Source organism: Ammospiza caudacuta, chromosome 4 (genome assembly GCF_027887145.1).
Source record: "Ammospiza caudacuta isolate bAmmCau1 chromosome 4, bAmmCau1.pri, whole genome shotgun sequence".
NCBI classification, from domain to species: Eukaryota; Metazoa; Chordata; class Aves; order Passeriformes; family Passerellidae; genus Ammospiza; species Ammospiza caudacuta.
The window spans coordinates 36,216,572-36,244,316 of NC_080596.1; the positions used below are offsets into that span (position 1 = coordinate 36,216,572).

The window sequence follows — 27,745 nt, forward strand, 5'->3', positions numbered from 1 at the left end:
TTTTATAATTGAGCTGAAGTTCAGGAAATGGGAAGACAGAGATGCTTTGCTGGTTTTCCATGCATTTAGGGGCCATGTTTCAGAAAATGAGTTTCTCAGGAAAATGTCTCCAAGGGCAGCATTTAAGGATACGTTTAAGTCCCACAGAGATCCAGCAACAATGAAGGTTGAGTACAGATGTAAATGCTGCTAAAAGGGTTGATTTTCCTGACAGGCTTTCAGATCCACTGTAAAGGGAATATGCTTTTAAAAAGGGGCTCATACCCCTAAGCTGTGACAATGTTGCGGGCAATAATAAAGTACTGGTATGCAGGCATTTCTGAACCTCAAAGTTCCAAAATTTCCTCTTAGCTGCAATTTAGTCTTTTTTTTTCTTTTCTATCCGAAATCTTCTTTCCTTCCATTGCTCATTTTAACTGAGGTTGGTAGATTAGCATATTTTAACAACTGCTGCAGTTCCACCTTTGACTGTAATTAACTTTAGGTTAGGTCCTGAAAAAAAAGTACAGGCTATTTCAATAAATGACTTTTAAAATTCTTAATATCTTAAAAGTATTATGGAACAGTGCTTTAAATGTATAATCAACCACCTTTTTAAAAATTATTCTAAACAGAAGGTCTGGTTTTCCATGTTTTCAAATGAAATCACTAAGTCTGAAGAATTTCCTTAAAGAGATCAAAATTGCCCTTAAAACAATGTCTTTGTATTTTGGGATTGTTTTATTGTCTTTTTATTTTTTTCTTCTGCATTTCTTTAAACACTGACCAAAACCCCACTTCTACTCTCAAAACCTTTATTTTCAAAAGTTTCCTTACTCAACACATATGTTTTCTCCAGAGCCTTTCAGAAAACTCCATAACAATCAGAACTTTATTTCAAAATTAAAAAAAAACCAAAACAGGTAGGTAGAAAAGGGCAGACAAAGGAAGAAAATAAGCCCTGACAAAATGCAGGTTCTTTCAGCTGTTACTTTAATATGGCAAACAAGTCTTCTCTTTTCCCAGTGCCAGGAAATGTTTCAGGACTGCTGGATCCTCAGGCACAGCGTGGTGCTGCTGGAGAATTGTTTTTAAATCCCAGTCTGTTGCTGGAGGGTCACAGCAGGACCACAGCCTTGCTAAATGTGTTCAATAAATGTGGCTGTTCAGCTGCAGCAGAGGTGCACCCTGCACTCTGGGATGGGGCAACAGAGGGGAAAACCACAGGGATGGTGGCAACAGGAGGTGACATCCTTGTACCTGGTACCGGAGTGTGTCTGAGCCTTGGGTCACTGACACTGGTGATCATCCTGGCCTTGGGGGCAAGAGGATGTGCTCCTTGGGAGCTTTCCCAAACAGAAATAATGGGCTCTTTTCTCCAAGACACAATGCCTTGTTGCATCGACTGGAGTGGTGAAAAATTCAGGTACCTGGGCAAGTGTAGAAGAGAAACACAGATTAAAAGGTAGAGCTATTCTAATCCCCAAACTATTAACTATAAATATTTCTATTCATTATACACAGGGTGTATCATTCATGTGCCTGTAAATGATGAACATAACTGAAATTAGATGTAAGGATATAAAACCACGAGGGCTTTATTTATAGATAAAGCTTCAGTCAAATGTAAGTCACTGGTGTTGTGACTGTGTTGCAGCAGAGTAAGGTGAAAAGCAGAGATCCAGGTTTCCACTCCAGTGCTGTGCTTCCTCCCAGAAGAGCCCAGAGTAATCAATTTATTTATCACAGCAAAAATAGCTGAAATTTTACTGTTTCCTTCCTATTGATTCCTGCTCACTGACAAGCTTTATAGGGCCCTGATTTACATCCCATTCAGTTCATGTTATCAGTTCATTTATGGCCTACACCCAGAGCAGCTCCTGACTTCACATGTGGATGGTGACAGAAGCACTGATAAAATGAGCTGTTTATGAAGCTCAGGTACTGATTATTGGAGACTGGGCTGCTGAAAGGTGCCTTTTATCTGCACAGTGTTGCAGACAGACAAGTCTCATCTGTTAAACTTCAAAACTCGAGCCAGGGGTTCCAGTCACAAACCAAGTCTGCTTTACCCAGACCAAAAAAAAGGAGGAAAAAACCCCAAAACATGAAGGCCTGTTTCTCCTAGGAAGTAAGAAGCACCTTTGGATGCTGCAATGGGCTGCTTTGTTTAAGAATTCCTCCTTCCTGCTTGACTTCTGACAAGACACTGCTGTTGAGGCAGTTCCTTTGGTTGGAATTCTCAAGCTAATCCCAGCTCCATTTTGTCTTATCTTTGTCATGAAATAAACACCACTGGTATCTGAAACAGCTGTGCTAATTATACTAAAACAGCACCTTTATTTAAGCTTCTTCTTTAGCATTATTAACTAAACAGTAAATTGAGTATTTACACAACAACATATTAAAAAAATGCAGATTACACATACCAAAAAACTCTGCACCTGTCTGGAAACCATTATAACATATGAACTGTGCAATTGATAAAAAAATGCAGTTAAGGCAGCCTGGTGGTGGAAGTACCTGACCAATGTTCTCTCTCAAAATGGGCAAGAGTTACATGAATCCAAAGGGATTTGCAGTGCTCCTGACAGAGCTGCAATCAATTGTAACCCTCCAACCCAAAAGCACAGAAGCTGGGGACAGCACAGCCACGTGGCCACAAACCACATCTGGTACCCATGGATATCAGCAGCCATGAGGAATGGGAACCAGCACAGAGCAGCAGCACCTTTGGAAAACAAAAAAAGGCAAAATAAATCAGCCTCAGCAAACAAGGACAAGTTTGTCCTGTTTTGCCTTAAATATAAGTGTTCTGACAGTCATGAAAGTAAATCTGTTGTCTGCACAGACCATCCATGTCCAAGTGCTACTCCTCATTAACATGGATAAGATCTTAAATTTCTAATTGATATTTTTATCTCATTTACAGGAGAGGAATATTTTAATCTTGGAAGTACTGAATTGGGTGTTGAATATCATAGATTATTCTAAGAGAGGCTTTATCAGAACAGAAGTTTTAGAGTAAATTTGGCTTATTCTTATCATAACATGCATGTTATTGAGAAATTCCTCCTCCAGTACTCCAGAAAGGCTGATAACTTTGTATCTCCGTGCCTTTGGCACACCTTCTGTGAAAGGGGGTACAAATGCTTCCCAGGACTGTTCTGCTGTCAGCTCATCAGGCACATGAGGCACATTTACAGAAGTTGTTTCCACGATGGGATGATAATAAGGGAAATCATGGAATAGAATGCATTTCATTTCACTATTGTTCATTTTATTGAGTCCCATTTAATGGATTTATTTCTCTTGGCAGTGTTATCTTAGTGCTTCACAATACAGTACAAACTCTGGATTTAATTAATAATTTAATTAATATTCCCTTTGCCTTTTCACAGGATTGTTAAGAAAAATATAAATACAAGATCTAGGAGTTGATCATGAGGTACCAGAACGAGGCCACTTCCTGAGAAAAGTTTCCTTGTCGCTTTTGTTTCATTCTCTTGCTCGCTTAATTGGTTTCATTCCCTTTTGTGCATTGCAACCCACTGTAAAATTACTGTACACTTAGAGTATTTGCTACAGAATAAATTAATATTGCCAAAATCCAAGTGGGAATAAATTAAGTATGCCCTCGAACAGCTAATATCAGCTATTTCCTAATTTTTGAGGCATTGACTGCTGGTATGGGTTTAATTGAATCCATTTGGATAATATGTATATTTCTTGTACATAGACTTGCTTTTCTGAATTATCTTAATATGGGCTATACCAACTATGACTGTGTCTACGGGGAAAATGTATTACTAAAGTTGTTACTTAATAATTAATCAGATATTAATCACAGTTTTTTGTTTCCAGCCAGCTCAGGTATTAATGTTTTTTCAATATTTACCAAGAAATGACACTTTTATATAGAAATTATTTTTTCCAGTGGATGGAAGTGTTGAAGATGTATATAGACAAAAGCCCTTTATTTCTCACCATTCTACTCAGTAATTCTCTCTTCATTTTTGCACAACATACAACTCTCATCAAAATCTGAGTTTTCTGAGTTTTTATTTCAGAGTACAATTCACATTTGCCATTTTAAATGGAAGCTCCTGTTTTTAGGCCTCCAATCAGCTTTAAACCCCTTTAACCCCACTACCTCAGAAGTGGGGATTTTCCCCCCTTCTTCTTCCCCTCATCATAACTTTTGGAATTTCTTTGATTTCCCCAGACCTGGCTAGCCCAGACAGCTGCAGTGGATGTTGACTCCATTATCCCGGTGCTGTGCCTGGCTGAAAATTGGCAGGTGAAGTGGAATGGGAGGAGATCAATAAAACACCTCTGTGCTGTTAGCCAAGTACCTCATATGCTGTGCTCGTGTGCTGCACAAAGAGCAGCACTGTAAAAGCTGGAAATAACCTCCCAGTTGTCTCAAACAGACATTAGTCACTTGGTTTAATATCATCATTTGTACTTGATACAAGACCAGCCAGGACCCAGTGCACAGCCAAGACACAGAGAAAGGGGGATGCACATTATAAATATTAACTAACACATTTCAGGCCATAAACTCACTTTGGATCCCTCTCTTCCTGAAGGATTTATTCTCAAACACAGTGACTGTGTACGTCCTGTCCCATCATGGCTCTCCTTTCAGACAGCTCTTTTCTCCCCTCATGGTATCTCTTCCCAAACTTCTCCCTGAGTCTCATCCACAGCAATGCTATGTGCCCATAATGGCAACAGTATTTCAGAATATTTTTGGAAGTCCACTGAAACAGCTAATTCATCTCATTTTTTTCCCTGAACATTTCAGCAGCATACAGAACTATGGGGTGAGCTAGAGATCACAGTGAAAACAGATGTTGTGTCTGGAGCTGACCTTTTTGGCAAATAAATTACAAGGAAACAGCCATCCTTCCAAGGCTGGTGGCATTACCCTGCTGTTCCCATGTGCCCCCGTGTACTCTGCTTTTGCACACTGCAAATGAAAGAGAACAAAGATATATAGGAATTTTTTTTAGAACAGAAGTTTTCAAAATATACAGGATTTTCAACCTGAGTTTTCATTTTTGCTTTGCCCCTTTCTGTTTACTTCTTTCTTTCTGCATTTGAATTCTCACATTTGCTTGTGTCTGAATTATCCAAAGGCTTTCCAGAGGATACCAAGAAAGTTAAACCTAAATTCTCTTTCTCTAAATGACAGAAGGGTCTTAATGATTTTTGTTCCCAAACCATAGCACCAGTAGAAAAAAAAAAATGTTGGTAAACAACAGAACCTTTTCTTCCTAAATATGTGGGATCAACCACAACTGTGTTATCTTGTCTAAATGAACCTTCATTGCTGCGCAGTACAACAGCAAGTAAATTCTCCTCAATCTTGTAATTAGAGAATTTAATAGAATTCTGCATAAAAATGTTATAAAGGAGCATATTCATTGCCAAGTTTCATAGGATTGTCTTCTGTCTCCCTAGATCCTCTGGTACACAGAAAGTATGAACACCACATACTACAAATGTGCATTATACTGTGTATGAACACTACTTAAAAGTGTGCATTACACAGTGTATGAACACTACACACAAATGTGCATTATACAGTGTATGAACACTACATACAAGTGTGCATTAGTGTATGAACACTACATACAAGTGTGCATTACACAGTGTATGAACACTACATACCAGTGTGCATTGCACAGTGTATGAACACTGCATACCAGTGTGCATTACACAGTATATGAACACTACATACCAGTGTGCATTACACAGTGTATGAACACTACATACAAGTGTGCATTATACAGTGTATGAACACTACTTAAAAGTGTGCATTGCACAGTGCATGAACACTACATAACAAGTGTGCATTACACAGTGTATGAACACTGCATACAAGTGTGCATTACACAGTGTATGAACACTACTTACAAGTGTGCATTATACAGTGTATGAACACTGCATACAAGTGTGCATTATACAGTGTATGAACACTACATACAAGTGGGTATTATATTAGTGTATGAACACTACATACAAGTGTGCATTACACAGTGTATGAACACTACATACAAGTGTGCATTATACAGTGTAGGAACATTACATAAAAGTGTGCATTATACAGTGTATGAACACTACATACAAGTGAGTATTATATTAGTGTATGAACACTACATACAACTGTGTACAAGTATGAACCCCAGAAACTGAGAAACAGCCATCCCTTTAGACTTAACAAATGCTGTCTAATGCTTTTTAATTACTAATGCTTTTTAGGTTCCTAAATGAGAAACTTCGTTTGGAGTTTCTCAGTAAAATGAAATAGTCCTCTCAATCATGTCCAGACTTCAGGCAGACAGGAGTTTTTCTCATCTGATTTTTCTCATCACATTTGGAAGCATCTGCTCTGCTGAAAATGAATGAAGTTTCAGATCCCAAGCCAGTTCTAGTCTGAAGGTCACTGCCCACATTCATCACCTCTTAAAGGCCTTCCCAGAATGCATTAAAGAAAAGCTTTTCTAGATGTTTTCTGAGAAGAACAGAGTGAATTTAAATTTGGTACAAGTCAGCAGCTTCCCAGATGGCTTACCATAATATTTACATAATTGCAGCAAGCCTCTCTTTCCTCTCAGAAGGGGAAACAGTTGAATGGAATAGGATGAAGAATCTAAGTATATGCTGAAAATTATTTTTTTTGTGAGATTTCACTAAGAAACAAACATTTAACTTGACGCATAACTCAGGACCCTGCTGAAGTGTGCTATTCATCATCTTCTCCTGGTGAGATTGCTTTCCTGAAGTACTGCCTCAGGACCACAGATCCCTTAGACAAAACACTGGAAGTGCAAAAAAACTGCTCCAAATGGATCATTCAAATACATATCCAGCTTCAGAGCTAAGTTTGAAAGCTCACTTATACCCTGTAAATATATGCATTTTCAAATATAACAGAGGTGTCTTTTCAAGCAAGAGGTGTGTTCATAAAGCAATAATTGCAGAGCACAGCACTCTAATATGCTCTATCAAGTCAAAGCCAACAAGTTATTGAGAGACTGAAACTTCCTCTTCTCTACTCCACAAGCCGAGAGGAATAAGCTGCATTCAGTTTGCTTTATTAACAAAGGTTATTGAACCAATCAATCCAGGAACTAGCACTTCTATGAATCAAAAACAAGCATTACTCCTGCATGTTGCTACAGCCTGAATGTTCTTTAAATTAACTTCTAAATCACAGAAGTGCCCTGTCTTGAATCTGGTCTCCAGAACACAGCTGTGTGAAAGACTTGAGGTAGTTTTTAAGTAAAACTTGCACAAAGGGAAAAATAAATGGTGACCAACTGTGTTTTGACACAGGCCACTTTCTCTCCATCAAGTTTGCTCAGAAGAATCAGTGGAGCACAAAAGGATGCATCACAAACCTCAGCACAGTAACTGATTCCAAACTGCATTTGGAAAGACTGGACACTATATCCACTAAACTTCTCTTACTTCTACCTGGACTTCTGTGATTTCCCTAGGGTTTATTTTAGAAGAATGAGAGTCTCCAGAGAGAGCAGACTACAAAGGGATGTGAAAGGAGTAGCACTACAATAAATCCCGAGGAGAAATCTTCGGTGGAAGAGCACTAAGCAGTAGGATATGAAAGAGCAGCAGCTTCTCAGGTGCTGCATGAAGCTGGAATTATTTAAACCAGACAAAACACTCACAAAAATGGAATAGATGAGAATTAAGAAGGTCAGAGATGATACAAATGCAAGAACATGGTTATTAAGCCTCTTTCACTCTGGATCACTGACAAAGACCACTTTGTTTGTGTCTTCTGGGTTGGATTTCTCTTAAGCCACTTCCCATTCATTAATTTAGAAACCTCACAAGTGTTCCCAAGAACAGGGAATGTGCCTCTCCCTGGGACACAGAGACACCCTGTGACCCACACAAGCTGTGCTGAGGGGCTCCTCCCACGGGTTTGCCTTCCCTGGGAGGCTGGGCCTCTGTGCTGGAGCTCACTGAGCTGTTCCTGGGTATCCTGGGACAGCCACTCTGTGCTGGAGCTCACTGAGCTGTTCCTGGGTGTCCTGGGACAGCCACTCTGTGCTGGAGCTCACTGAGTTGTTCCTGGGTGTCCTGGGACAGCCACTCTGTGCTGGAGCTCACTGAGTTGTTCCTGGGTGTCCTGGGACAGCCACTCTGTGCTGGAGCTCACTGAGCTGTTCCTGGGTGTCCTGGGACAGCCACTCTGTGCTGGAGCTCACTGAGCTGTTCCTGGGTGTCCTGGGACAGCCACTCTGTGCTCCTCAGCAGGAGCACTGAACAGAGCTTCACCAGGGCTCCCCCAGTGTGTAAGTCCCCAAAGAAATCATCTTCCCCAGGTGATGCATGGTTGGGATGTAACACGCTCCCACCCTGGCACTTTTCTGAGGCAGTGCAATTCCGCCCTTTTCCGAGGCAGTGGAATTCTGCACCCTCCCACTGGCAGAGCCCATCTGAGCCTCGTGCTGCTGCAGCAAAGCAGCCCTGAGCCCATTGATCACAAACCTATTTACTTTAGGAGGGTACTTTACTATACAAAGTAATTTTTAAAAAATCCTATTTCAGTGTCGGGTAAAAAAAACCGGTTTAATAAGTTTTAACCTAAATAAAATGGCCAGTTTGAGAAAAATTAAGTAATATGTCTAATAAAATAATGATGTACAATTTTAAGCTACAGTGAGCTGAGTAAAATGTGGCAGAGGAGCCTGCATTTTTTATTAGAGCTCATTAATCTTGTTAATGACTTATTGAATATCACTGTAAAAATTGATCCCAGTGACTACATCGTTGTCTGCTTTACCAACCTGTTCCAAGAGTCCCCTTGAACTGACAGAGTTTCTCCATCCATTGCCTGCAGCTCTGCAGGGAACACTGCAACAGATGTGCTTGATGGTGGCCATGGGTTAAAAGGTCTCCCATGGGTCTGAGCTGAGCAAGAACATCTGTTTTTCCCTCGTTACATGGATAAGAGGAGTCTCTGCACACCCAGAGTAAGTTACCTGTGAATGCAACCCATCAGCTTTGCATCTCTAGTTTGCTGCTCTGGGTTAGGCTGAAATCCTATTTTAATGTAGAATATTTCAATAAATCTCACATATAACAAGAGAATTTCTGTCCCAAGCTTAGGAAGTGTGAGCACTATTTGGGGAAGGCATTCCAGCAAGACAGACCAAATGAATCTGATATAAATGAAGCAGAAAAAGCTGGCCTAGAACTACTTCCTGGTAATGCTTTTGCTGCCCAACTTGGCATACACACGTTTGTTTCTTTGCAAGAAATTACTGAATAGAAGAAGTGAACACACCCCTTCATTTATATGTTTACTGAATAGAAGAAGTGAACACACGCCCTCATTTATAAATTTATATTCAATTTATAAATGAAATTTTGACGTATTTAGGAATAACTTGGATACAGCTAAACACAAATAAAACTTCATAGTGGACATTAAAATGAATTACTTCAGGTCTTCTTTCTAAGAGAAGCAGCGTCACTTGACAGTATCATTAAATACTATCAATGCTACCTATTATCAACTCACAATTTCAGGAAAAACAAAAAAGGAGAACAATTTTTCCCTAAAAAGGGACAGACTTGTAATAAAGACAAAACCAAGCTACTTCAGGTAATTTATCACTACAGGAAATGACACTATTAATTGTATCTTAATTCATCTAATTCCAGTAACGACTAGATTAGCACCACTGTTGCTTTATATTAAAAAAAATCTATTAAAAATCTATTTATTAAAACTGGAATCTAAGAAATGGGATTCAGCAAGGCATTGGCCTTTTAAGTTTTGTCATACCACCTATGAAGTAGCTTTTTATGCCAAGTCTTTGGATTTTTCTGAATTCTCCAAGCTGATTCCCATTCCCTCAGTGGGTCAAAGTTTTGTCTGAATTAATGGACTTTCCCCAGACATATTTTGTGGAAAAATGAAGCAAGAAATCACCTCCATCTAATTTCTCTCACAAACCCTTTTGTCATTCATGCTCTCATTCATCATGTTCCATGGGCACCCAAGACTGAAATAACAATAGATGGCAATTAATAATTTAAATACCTGGTCACATTTAATAGGAAATTCACTTCCATTTTATCTCAGAGTTTTCTACCTCCCTGAGCCAGTTTTTGTGTTTCCCCCTTGCTCTTTTTGCTTATGGAAGTCAAGAATCCTGATAAAATGCTGAAGTCAGTGATATGCCTGTTAAAGCAGATCCCTGGAAATCATGCCATGCCAATTGATTTGCTGTAATAAATATACTAATTTATTTTATATATGTAGGAATAAATGAAATGTTTGCCAGAGGAGCCTAAGCAGATATGATGGAAACAAGCAAAAGCTGCACACCTGCTGCAATTGTTTGAGAGGGAGGATTCACATTTCACTAAAAGAGCACATTTTATGTTCCTGAGATTAATCCTCTTACTCTTTGGCTGGAATCCCAATGCTCTCCCATTTAGTGGACAGCACATTTCATCATATTTTTATACAGCTCATAAAGCAGATGAAGTCTTTTCTGTGCATGTCACCAAGTACTGTGTTGCCACAGCTCCCTGTACTGGAGATGGAAGGTGCTGCTTTGGAGCAAAAGCATTTTCCAGGGGCCACTGTTTTCAGTCTGTGGCATGTGACAAACCTTGCTCTCCTCTGGGGCTCCTGGCAGGAATGATCCCAGTGCTGTAAGTCACCACAGAGAGAGAAACATTTCCACAGATTTAACAACAGAACAAGGGAAAAAGGGGGCAGGGGAAGACACAAATGGAAGCTCTAAAAGCCCACCTAGAAAAGGCACCAATAGATTTCATATGATGGCAGCTGCAGGAAATGAATTTATAACCCAAGGGAACAGCAGCATAAACCCTTCACACACATATAAAGACATTCAAACCATTGAATCACCAAAGGTGAGGAGCCCTTACTCAGAGCTCAGGGTGTGAGCCAAGGGCATGTTGGTTTGTATCACTAACAGAGCAAAAACTATTCATTGTGGCTGCTCATGGTGATAACTGAGCTCACTTCTGGCCATATGTCAGGAATAGAATCTGATTTTCCATGTCTGCCTGAGCTGTTTTCTACTTCACTTATGCTACATCAGGCTGTGGGCACGTAGATGTCAAAACAGAAGAGACAACAGAGATGGAGAATAAATTGATTAGGGCAGACCTGCAAGAGATTGGCACAGGAAGAAACAACTGGGAGAGGACTGGGATATTTCAAGAGGTGAACACAAGAAAGAATGCAAATTTAAATGAATGTTTACTTTCCACAGTGCTTTGTGTCTTCAGGCAATCACTAGCAACACTCAGCAGCACTTCCAGAAGAGGCAGACATTTAAGGCAGGAAAACACCAGCCAGTGCTCCAGTGGGCTCCAGGCAGCTGCAGGCAATCCCAATCCCTGAGTGACAAGGTACTAACTATGGGCTGGGCTGGGAAGGAAATTCCAGCCTCTTTTTGCTGAATTCTGCATATTGTTGTTCAACAGGCCAGGGACTAGAGATGTTTTTATTCCCTCTCTTCTGCAATGGCAGGCACGGAGCACTGCCCGCAGCTGGGTTATCTGCACCTCTGGTGTTTCTCAGACAGGGGAATGGACCTGGCTGGTCTGGGCCAGGGCTCTGTCCCCCCTCCCCTGCTGAACAAAGATCATTCCTGGCCCTGTTTCAGCAGGAATGCCCAGCTGGGTTCCTTCTTCAGGAACTTCCAAGCAACAGCAGAACTGAACTGCAGAGCAGCCTCCCAGAACCCTCATTTCCCCATCTTCACTAAAGGCTCATCTGGAATTAATTCAGTACTTCCACAGCCATGTTAAAGAAGCATATTTTCCTTAATAAATAGAAGATTTAGTAAATTTGAAAAGTAAGTTTCTGAATTACAATTTAGGTAGGATTTTCAATTAAAAACCAGCTATAAAAATAAAGACAAAGTTTGTCCCACTGCAGTATAGTCTCTGAAACTGTTCTGATCCATAAATGTTTTAATCAAGATTCATCTACCTGACTTTATTTCCACTGGATGATTCCATCATTGATTTGATACATGAAGCAATTTACATTAACACAAACAATATCACATCAATTATTTCTTTTATAATCAAAGCAAAACAATATCAAAACCTTGCCAGAAACTGATATTATAGGGTTTCTAAAGCCTCACATTTAAATAGCTGTAAAATAGTTTAACTACACATATTTGGTAAAGCAAATCTAATGGTTTCAGAGGAATTCTCAGATTGTGTAAATTAAGCCAGGCTTTAGGAAATCTAACCAATAAAGCATTCCTTCCCCCCTGCATCATTAGGAATTGTGAGGATACTTCTCTGAGCTGGTAGGGACAAAATATAAAAAGAAAAGAACATATGCCATCACTTTCTTCTGCTTAATTTTTATGTCATAGCTTATGCACAGCTTCATGGACTATATTCCTGGGCTCTATTAAAATCTAATTCCTGTGTGCAAGTAAAAGAAGTACAAGTACTCCATGAAAACAGTGGATCCAGGAGTGAAAACTTGCAAGGTAAAGAGAACAGCTAAAGCACAAGATTAAAAATAAAGTAAAAAGAGAATGAGCTAATTAACATTCTAAGGATAAATTTAGCCACAGAACATCTGATTCCACATGTCCCTCTGCTGAGATCCAACGTGAGGGCTTGTGTGGGTTGGCTTTGAAGCTGTATTTTATTATCCAAGAAGAGGTTTTGAGTACACATTTTGAGAGGGATTATGGATATCTTAGTAACCCCTGGGCCCCTTCTAACTATTCTTACTTCCTTGATTTCCACTTGACTTGTATCCATACAGCATTCTCTATTCCTGGTTGAAAAATTCTCCACTAGGTACATTTACAGCTTATATTCTATTTTAACAACATGAAATGTTCCATCCCTCATCTGCTTTCCCACAAAACAGGGCATTTTAATTCTTCTGTCCTGTATGTTTTGCTATACAGCCAGCTAATTACCTAAAACTCAGACAAAGCCCTTACCCATTTCTTTAATTCTTCTGCACTTGCTATTCCCCTGATTTAATGGTTGTTTTCTAATAGTGTCTTTCCAATCATGTTCATGCAGATCCAAATAAGATCCCAGGGTTCTAACAATAAAGGAATCATCTGCAGCACTGTAAGAAATATCTTTTAATCTGGAAAGTTTCTAAGTCCCCTGCTTGCCCTCCTGATTATAGAAATGAAATATAAACTATTTTAAATCCAGACAAATGTTCCTGGTGGCGCTCTCTGTGGACAAGGCTGATGGATTTCTATCAGAGAATACCCATGCAGAAATTTAAAGCTTTTAACACAGCAAATCTGATCAGTCCACACTGACCAGAGTAATTAAACAATTCAGACTCAGAGATCAGCAGCAATAATTCATGCACACACAGAGCTGGCCCTGTAAATTAGGGCTCAGGCAATTTGGTGGGCTCTCAGCAATGGTGGCACTGGTGTTTTTGAGCTGCACCCGTTCCATGTGGAACAGATTTCTCAGGCTTTCAGCAGTGGCCTACCCAGACCTCTTTATGAACAAAGAGTCATTTTCATGAATGAACTGAACCAATCCCACCACAATTAGCAAGACGCTTGTTTTCCTATCTGCAGGTAACACAAACTTGCAGGTCATTAACTCCTCTCCCACTAGATAAAGTCATTAACACATGCAATAATGATGTTTTCCATTGCTCTGTGTTATTTCACTGAGCATCACGACTACAAGATAAAGCACTGGATTGACAGCAAAGTCATTTCAACTCACCCACCCCCAGCTAAACATTAATCAGTCTCTAACTTGGTCATCACATCAAAATCATTTCCCAGGAAAAAAGTGCTAAACTTGTTGATTGCTGAACAAATTGAAGCAGGAAAGAGCCTTTTGTATTTTTAAAGGAATAATTGATTCAGCTCTGTGGCTGCTGGTCAATACCACAGTAACTGGAATCATCATGACTAATGCACAGACCATTTTACAGGCCTCTCTTATTAGCCTGAACATTCCTCAGCTCACCTCTGGTGTGCTGGGCCAGGATGCTGCTCCCATTCTTGGAAGAATCAGCTGTTAAGCTACACATGCAGATCTGATTAGGCAGAGCAAAAAATCATATGGATTCTTCAGTTTATTAAAAGCAGAACTGAACTTGCTACTAAGGTACTGTTCTGAGTGTGTGTATCTAATTACAAGGGCCCACACAGGGAAACAAAATCCCTTCTGTTCCATCTTGGGTGTATTATCAGCCTTGATTGCCATTTTATATAAAAAAAGAAGGACTTTCAAAATACTGACCATCTTCTTCTTATTCCCCTTTTGGAAGTGCCAGTTTGGAGCTCTGGCATCTCACTGCTCCCTTTTGGAGAACATGAAAATAAAGGCCAGTGCACCCTGTCCTTGTCAGACACAGAAATTTTCCCAATTCCTGCATAAATCCTGTGCTCCTCCTGCATCTTCTGAAAGGTTTTTATATATTTATTAGCAGAGAAATGATCTGTTCCTCAAAGACTTTAATGCATTCCCTTGCCCTGGACTTGTACCTGCAAAGCAATTGTGATTCCAGCTGTGTCATTGTTAAATATGCCATTAATTACCTCAGGAAGGCATTAGCCCATACTCAGAACAGACTGTAAACATTTTGTGTCATTAGGTAAGGCACTGAGGCTGTTTTTAATGCCACAACAGCTCTATTTCTATACTGTGCTGCATAATTAGCTACTAATGAGGCTCTAACTTTCACTGCTGTAAGGCCTAGACAGCTGTTCCTCTTTCAATGAATTCATTTTTGCTGTCTCATTAACACACTAAAAAACCTGCAAATTGTATTTTAATTAGAAGCTAAACTACCTCTGTCTGGAGACACTAATGAACAGATACACTCCAAGGGAAATGCAAGAATGTTGCCAGTCAAGAGGAAAAATACCTTGCCAGAAGAGCAACACAAAAAGATAACACAGCTCACTCTCTTATTTTCAAGGACAGGCTCTTCTCTACTACCCCCCTTTTTTTCCCTTACTTTTCTCCTTTTGTACCTACCCTCACACTGACAAATTGCAAGCCAGACCCTAAGAAACAGCAAGACTGCCTTAAAACCATGAGGGGTGTGTATTTTGAATCTTCCTGATGCTTGCTATTCCCATCAGCCTTCTGTGTCACATTTCCTGGCTTTTTCCTGTAGCTGCAAGGGCTGAAAACAAAGAGGCAGAAACTCAGCCAACTCCATGACTTCACAAGCTCTGCAATAAAATCTGAGCACTGACCACAGTGCCTCATTTCCTGGCTGCTGAGGGCACTTCATGCAATTCATCAAGGAACATTGTCAAATACAGCAAGTCGCCAGGAGGAAACAGGGTTTGAAATGCACTGGGGAAGGAAGAGCATCCCGCTGATCTTACCAACACACACAGAGGCAATTGATTGTACAGTGCTCCAGTGGCAGAAACAGACACTCAGGTTTTTTAAAAAGACCTCTTAAGGCAACATAAAACATAAAATGGAAAATGACATTCAGAACTAATGTTCCACACTGTGTTAAAGCACTGTGAACACATCCATCTACAAGGGAATAACTCAGGAGCAGGACAGAATTAACACAGGAGAGAAGGAAGCAGCACTTTGAAACAATACACACAGTTCCAGGAATACTCAGGAGGAAGCTCCCCTAAGACCCTACAATTAGTGACAAGGAAGGGACTGCATTGTTCTTCCTGGACATTGCTGATAGGAGCTGTATCAGAGAAATAGAGCAGAGGGACGATCACCATGGAAAGGTTTCTGGATTAACTGCCTGCTTCCCTTGCAAACACAGGATCCTGACCTTGCTGCTCTGCCTCACTTCATGGGATAACTGGCAGCTCACTTCATGGGATGACTGGAAGCTCACCTTGTAGATGACACCAAACCCCTAAATTAGTCTTAAATTCAGGTACTTAATTCCCATCTCCTTCACATGAAGAGTTCCTTAATTTCTTGTGAAGGGTTTTCCTAATATTCAACTAAGTGGCAGATATTAGGAATGCTTAGCAGCCTATTCTCCCTAAAGATGAAAATCCAAAGTAAGCCAACTTAATTAAGAATTAATTCCCTTTACATCACAGCCCAAATTTCTCTTGCTGATCAATTATTTGCAGCATGAAATCATTTACAGGACACAGGGGCAGATTAATTTAGCTGACAGAAGTGATTTCAACTCTCATCAGAAATTTTCCATCCTGTTTTTTAAAAATCCACCTTTGAAAGGTAAGTTTTGGCCTGCTTACACAAGGCTCTGTGTTTTGACTTTGATATTGCTTCACACACAGAGCCCCAGTGCCATTTTCATTCTATTACAATCTCTTCTCTCCTCTTGCTAATACTTTACTTTTTTTAAGAAATAAGTCTTTCTGACAAAAAAGCAAATAATAAAAGCAGAACCTTCTTTCTCATGATCAACTATGAAGGCTGAGCACATAGGATTAGAGCAGAAAGCTGGTCTTGAGCAAAAAAACTTTCCAAAGTATTTGAATGTATTGCAGATATCATTGGAGAAGGATATGAGACAGCCTTCAGCCCAGACTTATGGAGAACAAAGGGTCATTTAAGAGGATCTATAGCTTTACTCCTCAAATATTCTCTTGAATTATGTACCACATTGCACAAATCTGATCTATTACAAAAGCAACAAAATTGCTGTAGGAAGCATTTCCCTCTCTCCTGTTGATGAGGGTCATCTGTTCACAAATTCCAGGATGAGGAGCTGACATATTTCATCGAGTGCTTCTCATCAGTCCCAGGAATCCTGTCCAATACACTGCCAGGTGACGAGTTTTAAATGCTCAGGAGAGTTTTCATTTCAAACATGTGTGCGTTTTAATGAGTCACACAAACAATGATGCAAGCAGGATGCTGTGTGTGAGCAAGAACAGCTCAAAGAGCAACAGCTGCATGAAAGCACAGCTAGGAAAACTAGGAAACATTTGAAATATGGAATAAATTATTCAATAAAGGCCAGGGCTCTGCACCCACATTTGGGTCATCAATAAGTTTATCCAGTGCTGATAAAGGAATACAAGGGGTTTGAATCAGCTGCAGTGCAGCAGTTAAACCACTGTTTTCCAGCCTGTGCTCCAGAGACCTTTGGATGTCCATGGATTGCCTGTGGAGTCCCAGGAAAGGCTTTGCCCATAAAAACAAGCATTATTTGTCCAGAGACTAAAACTAAAACACACAACCCCTCAAGCAAACCAGTAGGAGATGGCTGGAATTTCCCAATGTCTGCTGTGCAGCACTGAACACTGGAATAGCAAATTGCATGAAAAGAACCATCATCAGCAAATACTTCAACAAAGAAGGATGGGATTGGTATTTTTCACATGAGTAATTCTTATACCTGTCCCAATGTCATCTGATTATGCTTGAAAAATATCCTTAATCAATGGGACTTCTTGTGTGAATAAGGATAACTCTCCTGAGAAGCTGAAGAATTAATTCCCTGATAGTTAATTCTAATATACAATGGGAGCATTTCAAATGGCCTATTTACACAGTTTTAATCTGAATAAAATAGGAAATGCCACCTCAGTGCTAATACAACATTCCTGTAAATTATGCACATTTTAAAAGCTAATGAATCTGTCATTATCTCATTAAAATTTGTCACAGCAGTTATTTTTAAGTTATTATTGTGACTTTTAAAATATTTTGCCTTTAAATTACTTTAATTAATTTTTATTACTTGTAGGCTTGTATGAATTTTTTTTTATCATGCCTATTAGGATGAATGTGCTTTATTACACATGTTCATGTGGCTGCCTTCACTTCCCACATCAATATGGAGTCTTTCAATCCTGCTCTCAGTGAAAGCAGAAACTAAATTTCAGTTGATTTCACTGGAAGCAGGTCTAAATAATGAACTTATGCTGCTAGGAATAAGGTCCAGGAATTACATTTAACACCAGTTTTCAAGAATTTACTACGTATGGAACAAAAAGATCACAAACACACTGCTTTTAATTTAATTTAACTGTGTAGATGTAGCTCAGGCCTTAACCAGTGTAAAGAGACATCTCTTCATTTGAAGACTTGATGTGTCCCTTTATTGAGAGCAGATTGCCTGCAGGTGTAACAGGAGCCCCCAAACACAGGTTCAGTGTGTGTGGCTGCTGGGGACCACAGTGACAGCAATACAAACGAATCACCTGGGAAAGCCTGCTAATTATAATTACACTCATTCCCACAATTGCCCTTTTCCCTGCACATCCCTGCAGTGCACTCCTGGCCCTGTGTCCCAGCACAGACACCACCTGGCATGTGCCCACGCAAAGGCAGGTGAGCCTTCTCCATGACACAAATGTCACCTTCAGAGGGCTGAAGGTGACACTGCCAATGCCTCATTCTGCCCCAGCAGGACCCAAAGCCACATTCCCATCCTGTCTGCAGCAGGGTCCATCAGCTCCGACTGCACACTCCAGTCCTGTCAGTGCTGGGAGTCACAGCAAAACTCCTCCCACTGAGACTTCACACACAAATTCCTGTTTCTGGAGAAAATGTGGGGAAATATTGTATTCCTCTCACAGGCAAGTGATGGATTAGGCAGCCCCAAAGGATGTTCTGGCTCTGTCTTGAGGCTGTTGTGCTGTTTGCTTTCAGATTTAGGCAGCTTCTTAGCACAGACCTATGAGTGCCATTTGTGCAATCAACACAGAGAGCTGGAAAAGTCCCTTGGAGAATGGGGAGCTTTCAGCCCCAGAAAGACTGAGGCAGCAATTCAGGATTCATGTGCAACTAAAAGAGAAAAAGGCCTGCAATTAATCAGACGCTTCAGTAATGCCTAAACTTTTTTCTGTGATTCTGCTTTCCTCAAGAATGTGTAAATGAGACTTCAAAAATACACTTAATAATTTTTTTTCTTTGTAATGAAGATAAAAATTCTGCTGCTAAAATGGGAGACACTCTTGTAAGGAAATGAAAGTGCAGCTGGAAGATGTGGTGGTATTTGCTATGTCACAATGCATTTATAGGCATAGCAGCTGCCACTCATCAGAGGAAGAAAGCTGAGTAAAAAACATCTGCTGATTTCATCACTCATTTAATGTTTTGATAAGAACTCAGCTAAATCACTGTCCAGTAACTCTGCTTATAAAACAGGATTTATGGAGAGGTTTATGGGAATAACACTTAGATTAAAAAAGCTCTTTGCAGGCTTCATTAAACAAGATACAAGGCAGTGCACTGCAAATACAACACATCATTTCACAAGAAGAGGCTGGAGAACTGGAAATTTCCTCCAAGAAGTATGAAAACATAAATGAAAACATGACCTTGCAGGATTAGGACCTGGAACATGCTAAGCTGACAGATGTGAACTCAAGCATTCACACAGATGTCACACATGATGAAAATGGGGTTGGTTCTCCAACACCAGCAAAGGCTCTAACTGAGAGAATCCCTGAGACAAAACCCATCAAGTGACAAATGCCAACTGCTGATTTGCCTTTCAGGATTTCAAACAGGACCTGCCACAAAACCTTAAAATGCCCATGGTTTTCTGTCATGCCCCTGGCACAACAGCACAGCCCCAGGCTCTGAACAGTGTGAACAGAGACACTCACCTGAAGCTGCCGCTCTTCTGGCCCCACCTGAACCAGGTTTAGTGACAGAGGCCATTTTAGTCCACAACAAGTCAAACTCAGCCTTGCTAAGGATTACAGAGCTAAGGGCTTGGCTCTCTGGCAGGTGTGTTTTGCCAGCCAAACAGTGCATTCCTGCCTGTGGACAGGTGGAGAAGCCAGCTCATCAATGGCTCCATCTATGGATCACTCCCATCAAGGAACTGGATTTTGTTGTACCAGCAGTGCAAACACCTCCCAAACAGCTCCAGAAAATCACCTGGGGGCACACAGCAACCTGGACTGGGCACTGAGCAGCTCTCATCAAGGGGAAGTGCTCACTGCAAACCCTCAGAGGAGCTGACCAAATGCCCACACCCCAGTAAGGAATCCCTTCAATAAAGATCTAGGCTAAGAAGCACATTTTGTCATTATTTTCCAAGAACTTGGAATAAACTGCTCCTGTTTGCCAGGGAGCTAGGATTCCTGCAGGCTGCCCCTCCCCAAAAATACCCTATCCCTCCATTAGTATGAAATATTTGGATTCTCTGGTGGGACATAAAATATAGACAATTTCTGTAGATGAACAAGTGAAAGTATACTTCACAGGTTAGGAAAAAAAGAGACACTCATTTCTGCAGGTGATACAGATTCTCAGAGTGACAAAGACAATTGCATTTTACAGAGTTTTTCTCTGCAGTTTCAGAAGTAGAACAGAAGGAATTTTCCATTGGGGTATGAGTATCTTATCATATCATTATCTCCAGCTTATTTCCTCATTTGGAAAAGTTACTTTTCTATTACAGGCTCTTCAAAAATGGAATTAAGATGAGCAAATACATATTACAAAATCAATTATGGTCTTAATGGTGTTTTCCAATGGCAGACCAGAGAACAGCATCATTTTATTTAGCTCGTCTGTTACACTGATACTAACTTATCTGAACACATAAAATACACTGTACATTGAAAGAAATAAACAAGGATGGATGGAATGGATGGAATGGAGAGAGTGACATATTTTCCTCATTCCCTAAAAAAATTGCCTATCTCTTACAAAGTATAATCCCTGTTTTCCCACAGACTTCTGGGGAATTGTTGCTATTTGTCCTTTTAGGATGAAACGCACAGTAAGTGCTACACCCATAAATGATTTGTAGCTGACATTTAGATACTCAGCACCAAATGACCATGCCCAGTTAGCTCAGTTCACATGAATCCACTAAAACACAGTGGCTTGAGGGAGCTGGCCCACACATCCAGAGGGATTTAATGCACACTCCACCCTTTCAGAACAAAGCGCAATCCCCTGATGTACACCTCTAAACGATTTTTCTCTGACATGACGCAAATGATATTAATGGACTCAATACAGCCCTACTGTATTAGACTGCCCTGCATAATTACTCTGAATAACCTTTATTTTACATCCATCAGGTAATTTATGACAAGTCCTCATGTATATCCTTCAAAATATTCAAGTGCTGCTGAAAGGGGCTTCACTTCTTAAATTATGGCTATATATGTAATTTTTTTTGTCTTCACAGAAGGTACTTCTTACCACATTAAAACAGACATAAATCTACATTGCTGACTCACCTCCATGGTTTGTACTAATTCAGATTTCATTCACATGCCATGAGTAGTCATATATTTTAATGAAGTTTTTTGCAGTGAATACAACCCATGCCAGAAACTTTTTAAAAACAAAAATAAAAATTAGAACTGGATTGCTATGTATGATTGAGAATATTAATTCATCAGGTTAGTAACCATTTACTCAGGAGCCTTAAACTACCTCAGTAACTCCTGCTCTGCATTTTCAGGGGTCATTGTTGGACAGAGAGCTGTGGAATGTTCACTCAAAGTCAACCTATGCTGGGACCTTGGAAAAGTCCAGCTGTAAACACTGATCCAGCTGTAAATACTGCTCACCCTAATCACAGCAGTCTGGCTCTTACTGACATCAAACCTCCCCTTCTGCCTCACCAGTGCCTTTGGAAGGCTCCAAGCAGCTTCCACTTACCTGGGAAAGCGGCCCATGGGAGCTCCTTGGCAGAACAGATGATGCTTGGCCAGTGATGTCACATTGTAAACAGCGGGGGGAAAGTGTTGATTTTTCCATCAGAAACACCATGAAAGAGTCTTCCTCTGAAATATCTCTGACATCTCAAAACCAACTACACCATGGCAAATGATTAACTGAAGTGCAGAGAGAGGAATAATTATTTTCCAGAACAGCAGACATTTTCCTTACCCTTTGTTCAGTGGTCCCAACAGATGTTGTTCCCTGAACTGGACTCCCCCCACTCTTCTGGATTTGTGGTTTCACTGAAGAGCTAAGTCTCACAGGATGACCCTGTTGATTGAATTGACAGATTAGTGGTGATCTGAACTGAACCTATGTTAAATCCGCTGAGGATCTCCTGGGTCTCAAAATAAAGAAATTATACAATATTGGTGAAGGTAGGTTTTCATTAAAACATTTTAGAATAAAAGCTTTGTCAAATTCAAGCTTTGCACAATTTGTAGATCTGATCTTGTATAAATAGAATCTTTAGCACTTGCTTTAAAATATGCCTGTACTATTTTTTTTTTCATACCGTGAAATCTTCCAAGAAATCATAAACAAATTATCATTCAGCAAAAGCACTGATAACAAATCTGACCTGTCTGAAAGCCTAGGGACAGGTTGCCATGGCCAGCTCTACAGGGTGCCAAAAGAAGAGGCAGAAGGAAAACAGACATTAAGGAGGAGCTTTCCCTATCCTAGAAAAATCCCAACAGGAGAGGCAGCACCCTGCCATTAACTGAAGGCATACCTGTGCTTTATCACCCTTCTTTCCAAGGTCTGGTTTGGAAAGATGGATCTTAAGGAAGGATGGATTGCGCTGCTGCTTTACAAGGGGAGATGAATGCAGTAGCTCCACCAGAGACAGATTCTCAGAGTTAGGGCAGTGTTTGGGGCCTGAGCAGCTGGAAGGGTTTCCTTGCCCTGTGGCTAGATTTCCATGTAGGAAAACCAGAGAAGAGAATTCACTTAAGAAGAGCTGCTGGTTGGAGAGCCTCCCTTGGAGGTGCACTCAGCAAGGCAGAAGCTGTGACAGAAATCAGCTCCTGTCTCTGTGGGCACTCAGCCTCCAGCCTTTCCAGCCCATCTGTCCCTTCCAGAAGCAAGCACGGTTTTAGGGAATTTGTGTGACAAAAGCCTGCAAGGGAACTCCTGTCTCTTTTCATCTCTCTGTTCCTTCTTCCAGCCCTGCTAGACTTCCCCCATCTAATCCAGTAATCTATTAGCAAAGACTTTTTTTTTTTTAAATTCCCTCCAGAGAATTTAGTTCTCAGCCTCTGAGAGTGGCAGCTGATCCCTAAACCTGCCCTCTGTTCCCCGAGCAAAGGCCAGGCTGATCCCTCACCCACCTGGCCAGGCTTCCTGCTGTGAAGAGGATCTCCTTGGAGCAGAGAGCAAAGAGCACCTGGACCTTTGTACACAGCAGTGAACTTTGGGCTGGGCACAGTGACCTGACCCAGGAGCAGCTCAGGAGCAGCCTCAGGGGCGCTCTGCATCTCAGGCAGCTGAGGGAAATGTCCATAAGTGAATAAATAAAGCACAAAATGCTTACACCCAGAACTGAGCTAAGGCTCCCAGGAGTTCCCAGGTCACCAATCCTGTCCCTGATTCCTGTGCCTGATGTCCCAGGCTGAAAGCAGCTCCCCCATTTCCCACCCAGACAGAAGTGGGCAGTCCCTGCTGTCTGCAGGAAATGCTCTGAGCCCCCTTCCCCCCAAATGTCCCACCCACACCACAGAGCTCCTCTGGAGTCAGAGCTGCTCTGGGGCCAGGCTCTGCATATCCCACAGGGGGTGTGGAACATTTCTGTGGGATGAAGTGTCCTTGGCAAAGCCAACTTTTGTACCACTGGGTATTAACTGTTTCCCCATAAAACCTCATTTGATTCCTGTCTCATTCTGCCTAGCATGAACAGTTTTAAACAACCTATTGCAACTTCTCTACTTGCTTGCCTTTCATTTTCTCCAGAAATTAAATACATTACAGCACCATATCCTTAATGTTTATTATAGAATGACTTATTCAGACATAAAAATACTTTGAGTCCTGTTGTGATATGTACAATGGTATAATAGACAACCCAAATTCAGACAGTAAATGTGATGCCAGAAAACAGCAATACATATTTTATTGGGAGAAACTTCAGATGTGGCTTTGATTTAGTATCTCTTTGGGCACTGGTGGCTTTGATTTAATATCTCTTTGGGCACTGTAGTTTAGCTGATTTAACTTTTAGTCAAGAAGATAAGTAATAAGGATTTAAATTATATGGTTTTCAATATGCAAATTAGTTATCTGACTGGTTTTCACTTACAACAATGTAAAAGTACTGAAGTATTTAATTTACTGGTATAGCAAACAGTGCCTTAATCAATTTAAATTTCTTCTCTTTTCATTCTTTCAGTAGATTAACAGAGTTGTATAAACTGATACAGTTTATTCTACTTTGACTGAGCTTTTAGACTGAGGGAAAAGAGGTGACCACTCAATGTAAATGTGGGGGGAAAAATTCTTTCTCAAATTAGGATCTCTTCACAGATCCTCATCTGATTTGTACTGTTGCTGAAATCAAGCCTTTGCAGACCAAGAACATTGTGATCACAAGATGAACTTCTGAGAAGATAGGAAAATTAAGGCATGCATATCAAAAAGAATGAATCAGGTATGTCTTTCAGAATGAAGATAACGGATGAAACCTACAGTGTTCATTGGGAAACCTCAGTGAACTAAGAATATTTTCATACTGGAGCAACACATTTCTAATTTGATATTACTTTCTCAGTAACCTTGACTAAATATTACAGACTGCAAGGTGGACATCCTCAAACATTTGCCTGTAATATGGAGAACAGACTGTGCCCATTGGAGGAGCTGAGTCAGTGCAAGATCCTTTCCATTAGTAGCACATCTGGCATTCCCCACGGCTGCCAAGCAGATGTTTTAAGGAAGTCACTTTAAGGAAGGGTGAGAAGATCCATTTTGGCAATGGGAGCCCTGCCCAAAGGGTAAATGAGCTGCTGGGCAGCCCTGGGCACACACACACTGCTGAGCTCTGCACACTCAGGGCCCTGCCAAGCCCTGGCACCAGCCCAGGTGAAGAAGCCCCTGCTCCATCCTGCCCTGGTGATGGATGCAGGCACACACAGGGGCACAGAGGTGAGAGCCAACAGAGCTGCATTCATCCAACATCCAAGCACAATTCCACTCTGCATTCCCTGCCTTGTTACCAACTGAGCTGCTGTGGCTGTAAATCCATGGGCATGGCTGATTCCCCAGGAACTGAAATAAATGGCTGTTTCTTTCCTGCCCTGCCAGGGCTGCCCAGCCAAAGGAGTCCTAGAAAAGGGAGCTGCTTTCAATTCTGGCTTACCAGCTGTAATGGGTTAAAACTTTGGGTTTGTTCATCAAAACTGACAAAGTTATTCCAGTAAGACTGCTGCATCACATCTAGTTTGTTTAAGTAAATTTACAGACTTTAAAAGATAAAGAAGGTGAAACCAAAAGACAATCGGTTTCACAAACATTTGTTTATCTGTTTAGTAAACTGTTAATATGAGTGGGAAGTTTGCTATGATTGATAACACAGTATCAGCTTATCCGCTCAGTAAACCTAAAATTCCAAGAACTCAACAGGTTGAGCCTAAAAATTCCAGAAATCAGACAAAAGAAAATTACCAACCTTCATCTTCAGACCCTGAAAAGTAGACTATGACCACCTAAACACAAAAGAAAAATACGCAGAGTACTACACATCAACGCAGAAGAAGGACTGTATAAGAACTCTACAGAAAATCAGAAGAGTGTGACAGTAGCAGAGCAGAGACTCCCCTGTCGCCCAGCGCTGATTTATTTATTGCCTTGCCCACTGTAATTAATAAATTCTCAATTAGTTTTACTTAACATATTGTCAGTTCAATTTATAACACCAGCACTGGCATCAACTCAGCTCTCCCTGCAAAATCTTCATGGCTGATGAGGCAGGGAGCAGCAAAGGCAGAGCTTTGGCTTTCAGACCACAGACAAAGCTTCTTCTCTTTCTTCTATCTCTGACAATTAAAAACATATTAAAGCAGAGTCGCTGTAAGCAGCACATCTGCAAGCACAAACCATCTTTATGCTGTACACAGCAGAACCCCACTTGGAGATGGAGCACTGAGACAGAGTCCCTTCTCAGAGCCTGTGTATTTTAGAGAAGTGTTTCAGAGAGCTCTCTCCACCCCACTGATGGCATCTCTGACATGGCATCCACGGCCACAGCCTACTTTCCTGCTGCTCTCCCTCTGCTGTGTCTGACAGCATTTCTAGCATTTCACTGACCTAAAAATGGCTTCTGCCTGTTCCTGAAAATGCAAAAAAAGGTTCCACTAAAAACAGCACTTAGGGGGAAATGAGGATTAAAGAGCAGGCAGCACTTAAACCATGTAAATGTGAGTGATGTCAAACTGACTGCAGTGACAGAGCTCAAGAGCAATCTAATGGTGCTTTCTGCTCTTTCAAGTGAAGCATTTAAACATTGCCATGTAAGGCTGTTTAAAATGCACATTCTGTGACACTTTAATTCAAGCTACAGTAGTGGTTTGATAAATCTCCTATTTCTGATTGGCACACAGCAGATCTCCCACACCTCTGTGTGCTCAGTCTGTTCAGTCCTGCAAATTTAATGTTTTTTTTTTTTTTTTTTTTTTTTTTTTAAACACTGTGTATCCTACAACATTTCTGTGCTGGAAAACCTCAACTTATAAAATCAGCGTCTCTAAAATTTTTGCTGTACCCTGCAGCCAGACCATAACATGTGGCACATTTGAAGGCCTAAAATTTGCAGCTTTAAATTTTTTCTGACTGGAATAATTAGATACTGCCTTGTATGCCTGCTACAATGTTTTGCACATAAATTACTTATAAACCACTGTGAGATTCAAACACGAATTTGACAGGGAAAAATAGGTATTTACTCCTGTGAGTAATTTAGGCATGTCAAAACTATAAATTGTTGCCTTACTTTTTTCTTTTTATGACTTGTGACAGAAGAATGGATTACCTCTGCACACTGTTTTCTACTTAGGTTATGATTTTCATCATTCAAATAAAGGCAGAGCAAGAAAGAATGAAAATAAATTATTATGGCTCAGTGTAAAATATTTGCTGATAGTCTTAAAAAGGAAATTAATAGAAAAAATATATTCCTAAATTTCAATTCTAGTAATGAGAACTGTAACCTTAAGGGAAAAATCATGTAAAATTAACTAATGTATATCTAGTTTTGGTACAATTATTTAATTCTCCATGCTGCAACATCTGACAGGAACTTACATACGATGACCTTGAAGCTCTAAAAATAATGACTAAAATTTTTACCTTTCCTCTCCATTGTTACAGTTCAGTGTCACTACAATTCACTCACCTGGTGCCATTTTCCCAGTTGGTTGTAATTCTTGTCACAGAAATGAAGAATTTGAAACCTTTTCCAGATCACTTTTAGCATTCTGCATTTGGTTCCATTGCTCATTCTATCCCCACATTCATCTACAGGCACAATCTCTGAATTTTGTAAGGGTTCACTAAGCCAACCAAGTGAAATATGGAATAATAACAAAATGAAACTTCTCCTTCCTTGCTGAATGGTGTGTTACCACATATCACTAGAAGACATCTCAATCCTTATAAATCACACTGCACCAGGCATAAGAAAGGGGAATGGCTCAGGAGAAAAGGAAAAATATCATTGCTGTGCTCTAAAGTAATGTCAGAGTCACTGGTAGATGCCTGCAAGTGTGACTGCACTGTGACATGCAGGTGTATTTCACTGGTTGTGCAAGAGATTGTATCAGGGTACTCTATTTTAACAGCAGAATGATGCACTCCAGTAACTCTGCATCCCCATTCTGAGCCTGACTCCAAATTCCATCATAAAGCCAGCATTCCATGGATTCTGTTGTACAAAGGGTCAGCAAACTCACCGTGCCAGACACAGAGCCTGATGGGATTTCCTGAGGTGACTTTTCCTTCAAGTACTGAGAAGTTTCAGGAGGAAGGTCACAGTGCTCTGGTTTGCCAGTGAATCTGTCCTTCAGCCTCAGCCTCTCCTTGCAGAGAGGTTTCC

At 40.6% G+C, this 27,745-nt stretch overlaps 1 long non-coding RNA gene across 1 annotated transcript; it reads right to left on the reverse strand.

Annotated features, from left to right (window-relative positions):
* Positions 1–27,745, reverse strand: LOC131557232 (uncharacterized). Its single transcript, XR_009274720.1, has 4 exons — positions 27,603–27,745; positions 21,832–21,933; positions 1,240–1,409; positions 1–492 (listed from the first exon to the last, which is right to left on the reverse strand). It is a non-coding gene; the product is annotated as an uncharacterized LOC131557232 (long non-coding RNA).